Source organism: Benincasa hispida, chromosome 8 (assembly GCF_009727055.1).
Source record: "Benincasa hispida cultivar B227 chromosome 8, ASM972705v1, whole genome shotgun sequence".
Lineage (NCBI taxonomy): Eukaryota > Viridiplantae > Streptophyta > Magnoliopsida > Cucurbitales > Cucurbitaceae > Benincasa > Benincasa hispida.
This window is the reverse complement of record NC_052356.1, coordinates 47,732,481-47,740,450: the sequence shown is the minus strand read 5'-3', so window position 1 is coordinate 47,740,450 and position 7,970 is coordinate 47,732,481.

Here is a 7,970-nt window from a genome sequence, read left to right as displayed (position 1 = left end):
ATCAAAAAGACAAATTAATGGTATAATAATATAATAAGATGATAATGAATAAAAAACGATTAAAAAATACAAAAAATAATAAAATTTACATGAAATACATAGTTTATTAGATGATGTTATGTACAAAATATTAAGTAAAATCATAAACAGGATAAAAAATTTAATCTGAATTAAAATAATAAAAAATCAATAAAATAATGTAAAATCTAAAGATATATTATAAATTAAAATCAAAATGATGATAAACAAATTAAAGCTGAATATTTTCGAAAAGTAGTTAAATAAATAAATAAAAAATAATTAAACCGCCAATTCAGATTTTAAAATGGGAGAAAAATTCGACTGTTATCTCTCCGTTAGGTTGAATCTCATAATCGAACGATTTCATTTACATTGTATTCCTATTGAGAATTGATACACGGTCTCATAACAGATGATTTCATTTACTCTATATTTCTATTGAGAATTTATACACATTATAGCAATTATACAGTACTTGAAAAAACTATTAAATGATCATACCAGGGACAATTTGATGATTAAAAAATACATGTCATATATATGGTACGCTTTTGATAAAAATCTTATTATTTTTGTTTTTTTTTTACAAAAATCAAAAGACACCCCGATTTTGTTATTACCTCCCATTTCCTTCGTTGTAATGGCCTGGGTTGAAGGGGCCCAAATATCACATTGAAGCCCAATACTTTATTTTGTTTGTAGGCCCAAAACCTAGACCTCTTGTTCATTGATCGGTAACAATTGGGCCTCGTTCATTGAGCTATAGGCAGCCCAACCCATCTTAGGGCAAAACAATTTTTTTATACCCTTATTTTTGGAAGTTGTATTATTTAAAACTTCAAATTAATAATTATCTGAATTAAAACCTTAAGCTTCTCTACGTGACTCAAATGGATCCCTATATGTGTATTGGGTTCAAAATAACATATTCAAAAAGACCAATCAAATACATGGAAATGTTGGTTGTGAAGGTGAGGTTTGGATTGACTTAAGATTTTTTTCCCCTCAAAAAACACATTTTTGTTTAAACACTTTGGATAAAAGCAGATTAAAATATATTTAAAAAACTATTTTGAATGGTTGTCAAACATTCCAATTTCTTTCAAAATGACTTATTTTTTTAAATTAAACACTTGAAAATATTTAATCGTTTATCTTTTGCAATTGTCCGTACATGATCTTACCAGAGAGATTTGTGTCGGTTCACTTTTTGGTATATGTAAAGCTCATCTTTTTTCCTGTGGAAGATGATTGAGACTCCTTTTCTTTGGCCGGCTACTATTTGGAACTAGGTTATTCTTTATGTAATGAGAACATTGTGTGCTTTTCATTATGGTAGTTGAATGGTTTATCTTTTTTAAGGAAGAAAAAAAAATATTTTTCTCATGATTCATTCACGATTATATTCATTTTAAATTTCAAAAATTTTTAAAAAAGGTTTCTATGATTTTTTATTATAATTTTTAATTTTAAAAATGCCACTTTATAAACAAAACAATAGAATTGTAGTATAAATAATGTTTACAAATTCAATTTTGAACCCAAAAAAAAGAGAAAAACTAAATGGGACGTTATAGGAATTTAAGAGTGTGTTTGGTTTACAGTCCGGATTCTGTTTTATGTTTCCAGATTCATTGAATTCAACGAATATATGTTTAGTAGACAACTCGAATTATGTTTCTGAAAACTGTATTTGGATTATGTGATCAAAACGGTACAAGATATGAAAATAATATTTTTAATGTTTTCTTTGTATCTAAAATTTGAATTTTAAAAATTTTGAAATGTAAAATTATATTAAATAAAAATAAAAACATTTAGAAATATAGTATGTCATGTTGTAAATCCAATTTACTTTTTAAAATTAAAATATGTATTATGTAATGTATTTAAATTAAATTAGGTCAAATTCCAAGTTTGGTTCCTATGGTTTGGATAAAGTTAGTCATTTTAAAATTTAGAATTTAGTTTCTATTGTTTGATATAATTTCATATATAGTCCCTATAGTTTGTTATCCTCTTACATAGTCCCTACCATAACGACTATTTATTATGAAACTTTTATCAAACCATAAGGGGTAAATTCTAACTATAAACAATATGACCTAAATTTTAAATTCAAAACCATAGGGACTAAAATTTCAATTTTTTCTATAAATTATATAATATAACAAAACAATAATTATACAATTTTTTAACATAAAACACAATCATTAATAAATTAATAATTGTTGGGAATGTCCTAAACTCGTAGTTCGTAAATATTGTTAACATATTCTATTTATCAATAAAAGTATTATTGAGTTTTTTTTTCTTCAATAAATTGTTATTGATGTTGCATTCTATCCAATAAACGAATTCATGACTACAACCGTTTCTTTCTGCCCCACATCCCCCTTCGTTACATGATATCTTCTTCATATAGATAGATATAGGATCTAATATGGATACTTTAACTTTATGTGGCGACATAAAAGAGGATCAAGTTTTAGTATATAGCCAAAATGGTCTATAAGTATATGGATAAGATTGGGTACCTCATCCTGGTGACACTATTAGATACGACTTATTTTGTATATTGATATAAATGATGTGATCCCAAAATCATTTATGTGGAGATATGTGAGTGGAGGTATCCTATGCAATGGGTTTGCATAAGACCGAACCTCGAAATAGTCACTATTCTTTATAATAATTGTTTACTGTTAAAACAGATCATCTTAAATTCAATGACCTAGGGTAATTCGATCTTAATCCTGAGCTAACTATGAACTTCTGTCTATTCAGGATTATCCTTTGATTTGCATAGGTGAAAGTAGTCTATCAATACTGCTCAATAAGCCTCCTATTTTGGGGATAAGACCAGATAGATAGTTGGGGACATAGTTCTACAAAATAGAATTCACTCCTATCCGACTTAGGGTTAGCAGATAGGTTATTCTCTTAAGCACTGATTCCTGGTCTTGAACAATAGGGTCCCACCTTCTCATGATCGAGAGAGACATGGTTTATAAGTTAGATATAAACCAAATTGTTCAATAAAGGATTAGTGGGAGCTTAAGGAGCAAGATGTATTTACAGGGGTAAAACGATAATTTTGACCTAGTTGAAAATATGAACAACCTGTGAAGGATTGATTTACTGATTATGGTTAAAATTATGGAAAGAAATATATCTACAGTGAGGAGAGTGCAACTATCGAGCTATAGTGGCGTGTCTTAGTAGTTAACGAATATTGATTAATTTAGTCTAAAAGAGTTTAACCAATTAATCTCAAACCATTGGAGCTCATGTTCTGTAGGTCCATAAGGTTCATCTATTAGCTCGTAAAATTATATCTTGGATTAGTGAATTGAGTTGATTTGAAATGTTCATAGTCGAAATTTAGGGTTTTCGAATTTGAAGTTTGTAAATTCAACTAGGGTTTTAATGAATTGTATATGATACAATTAAAACGTTTAATTTTGTAGAAATCAAACAAAATTGGAGAGATTGAAATATTTAAATATTTTTTAAATATTGAATTGCATGAATGGGATTCATGTATAAATTAGGTGTTTAATTAATTTAATATTTGATATTAAATTATTATTTATTAATTTAATTAAAATTATTTAATTAATTTAAATAAATTGTTTTTAATTCTAAAAGTAAAATTCATATTTGATTTTAATATTAATTTTAGTCTTAATGGAATTTATATTAAAATTCAAATTTCCAATTTTGCATCTTCAAATGGAGTGTTTTCCTTCAAGCCAAACACCTAGCCCATTAAACTTCAGCTTCTTGAGGTGTGATCCCTTCAAACAAGCACAAGCTTATCGTGAGGCTCATTACTTCAATGAGTTGAAGTTGAAGAATTTGCATGTTTTTCATGGTTAAATAAGCTGAGAATTTTTTGGCAAGGGGATGATTTTAGTTCTTGCTGAAATTCTACTCTTCTCTCTAATAACCTTCCTTATCTCTTAACAAATTGACCTCAATTTGAGATTATACCTCTTAATCCAAGTCAGAGGATAGTAGAGAAGCTCCTCTTGGTGGTCTACTGAAAATTTGGAGGTTGATTTCGTGTTAAGGAGCAAGGATTTGAAGAGTTACATCAAAGGTAGTATTCTTATGTAACCCTATTTTATGACAATTTCATTGCATGCTTTAAAACTCAAATTAAATATAATTAGAGTGCTTATTGATTCTAATTTCTTCCGTTTCATGTTAGTTTTATTTATCATTAGTATCAGAGCATGATTTAAGCACTCAATTAACGTTAGTTTGAGTTTGGTGGGTAAAAATATATAATTGCATGTTTGGTTGATTGATATGGTGAAAATTCAACTTTGGCATTAGAGTTCTCTTTAATTATGAAGTTTAATTTGTAATTGCCTCTTGTTTGATGAGCATAAATGTGTGCTCTAGAGTCTTAATTTTATTGGATTCAATAGAGTCCAAATTAGGTTGCAATTGAAGAGAAAAGCAAGCAAGGTCGAGCTGTAGTTTTCATAATTCGAGCTTCTGCTCGATAGCATCGAGACGCTGTTCATCAAGAATTGCAATGTTGTTCCTCATTTTTCCAAAAGCTTGCATCATCACGATACTGTTCATCCCAGTCCAGAAAGGCACGCGTTCGCGAGCCGGATCGATGTGAGGATATCCGGTTTGATCGGTTCGGTTTTCATCTGGTCTGGTTCAGCAACATCTGGTTTGATTTAGCCTCATTTGGAGCATTTGGAGGTCGGTTCGAACAGTTAGGGTCCAATTTGGGTCGATTCGAGCGGTCCAGTCCTCTTTTGAAGTTTAATTTAGGTTTTTTTTGTAATAATTAGTAATTTTGCTTGTTTAGGATGTTAAAGTTGAACCATATTGGCATTGTTTAATTATTTTAATTATTTTATGCATGTGATGCATATTATACTTGAATTAAACATGTTTTTGTATATAGTATGCCATTTATACTTAAAATCCCACCATAGGGAAGCATGTTGCATGCATAATATTATGTTATAAGTTAGTTATAATATACAGTATGCATGTTTAGGGTTTCTTAAAATTAATATAAGTATTATGTTAATTTTCAATGCTTTTGATATATGTTATGTTTTGAAAGCATGTCTATTGTTTTATAAAGTGTTATAAAATTGGATTAAACATTAAAATCCATATTAAAATTAAATAGTATGCTCACTTAGGTTAACAACTTGTTTTAATAGTTAAAATAGGTCGTTATCTTATAAAATTCAGTTACAAGCTCAATTGGTTTATAATCCTATCTAAGGCTAGAGGTACTTAAGTTGACGGTTTACGTAACACCTCTTACCTGGGGATTATGATCGAAATATTGAGCGATGTTAATCGGTTTTATGAGCTTGCATGAGCGACGTGGTTTAAAATTGGTTTACCATCTAGACATCATAGGTTAAAATTCAAATATAAATATTATAATTGGATAAATCATATAGAATTAGGTTGTTTAAAATTAGTCGGAATATACTTAAGTAAAAGAACACCCAAATATTTAGAACACTTTAGTGGGAGATTAACAATATACTCGATATATTGTTTATAGCTCTTACGTCCCCAAGAGTTCACACCGTGAGATCCATGCTCGGCTTTGAATCACTTTTACCATGATTGTTCCATTTGGAAAGTGTTTGCATGGGTCAATAACCAGGTGAATAGGGGAAGTAGTTCATAGTAAGTGGGTGAAGGAAATGTGTCAACATATCCTACGATCTCCTCCATTATTTTGAACCGTGAGATTTCTATGTTGCATTTGCTATCGTTTTAGGTGGCCCTAGCCAGTCATTAACCGTGACGATCCCTTCGGAGGGTTGTAACATAGGATTCAGAACAACCCAAGCTTCAGAAATGATTAGGATTTTATAGTTTCGTCTTGTGTCTTCCAATTTAGGGGCATGTTCATATTGTTCTATAAGGTCTGAAAATGACAAGTCACACTTACAAGAGTTATCAAATGTTAGTAAAGTTCTTGACCGAAAATGGTAACCAAAAAACTATAGGAATAAGAGTTATTTCGGAAATAGTATTTGGTCAAGATTGTCTTGCTTCAGTGAAAGAAAATTAGACTGCCCCTTATAGTATCTATTTTAACTCACTAAAATATCATTGTAAATAAATAAATAAATATGGGTACTTTATTACATTTTGCTAAAATTGGTTTTAAATGCATAAATTTAATAGATTTTTTTTTTTATTTTTCAGCAATGTCAAACTCGATTATACAACTTCTTGCTTCCGAAAAATACAATGGAAAAGGTTACTCTAATTGGAAATCGAATATAAATACAAAGTAGACCTGAGGTTTGTTTTAACGGAGAAATGTCCTCCTCTTCCTAGTTCAAATACTAACCGAAATATTCGAAAAGTTTATGATAGATGGGTAAGGGCTAATGAGAAGGCAAGAGCCTACATCTTGGGGAGCATATCTGATGTGCTAAAAAAGAAACATGAAGCCATGCCCACTGCTCGTGAGATTATGGTGTCATTGCAGGAAATGGTTGGGCAACTGTCATCTTCGGTACGACATAAGGCTATAAAATATGTTTATAACTCACACATGAAAGATGGAACTAATGTTAGGGAGCATGTTTTGGACATGATGGTCCATTTTAACATTGTAGAAGCTCATGGCGCTATCATAGATGAGACTAAACAAGTTAGTATGATCTTGGAGTCTCTTTCAAAGAGCTTCTTGACCTTTCGAACTAATGTTGTATTGAATAAGATTAATTAAAATCTGACTACTCTATTGAACGAACTCCAGACTTACCAATCAATGATGAAATTAAAAGAAAGTGAACCAAACATTGTTTCACAGAAAAAATATCTTCAGGATCATCTTCAGGATCAAAGTCTTCAAATAAAAAGAAGTCTGCCCCTTTCTCTTCCAAAGATAAAAGTATCTAAATGAAGAAGAAGAGAAAATTGAAGAAAAAACCAGCTGTTAAGAAAACCAAGGCTCCTAAAGAAATATGTTTTCATCGTGGAGAAGACGGACATTGGAAATGCAATTGGTCGAAATATTTGGCTGAAAAGAGAGCAGAAAAGGAAAAACAAAGTAAATCAAATTTACTAGTGAATGAAACATGCTTAGTGGAAAGTTCTCACTTAACCTGAATATTAGATTCAGATACCGTTAACCATGTTTGCACTTAGAAACTAGTTTTTGGACTCAACTCTCAGAACATGAAATGACTTTCAAGGTTGTTAAAAAATGTATATTATGTACTCAAAATGAAAAGAAACTTGATCTCCATATCTTGTCTGTTAGAAAATATGTATAAAATATCTTTTGAAATCAATGAACTGTTTGTTTTTTCAAGAGGTTTTCATTATTGTTCTGCTAAACTTGCAAATAACTTGTATGTATTAAAACCAACTGAAGCAAAAGCCATTTTAAATATAAAGATGTTTAAAACGACAGAGACTCAAAATAAAAAACGAAAAATTTCTCTTAATGCCTATCTTTGGCATCTTAGACTTGGTCACATAAATCTCAACAGGATTGAGAGATTAGTTAAAAAAGGTCATCTAAATCAATTAGAAGACAGTTCTTTACCTTCGTGTGAATCATGTATTGAAGAAAAAATGACTAAAAGATCTTTTTCTAGAAAAGGTATTTGTGCCAAAGAACCTTTAGAACTTATACATTCAGACCTTTGTGGTCCGATGAACGTAAAAGCTCGAGGTGGATGTGAATATTTCATCAATTTTGTTGATGACTATCCAAGATATGACTATATTTACTTAATGAGTCATAAGTCTGAAAACTCTCGAAAAGTTCAAAGAATTTAAGACGGAAGTTGAAAACTTATTAGGTAAAAGAATTAAAACACTTCGATCAGATCGAGGTGGTGAGTATATGAATTTACAATTTCAGAACTATTTAATAGATCATGGAATTCAATCTTAACTCACAGCACTTGGAACACCAC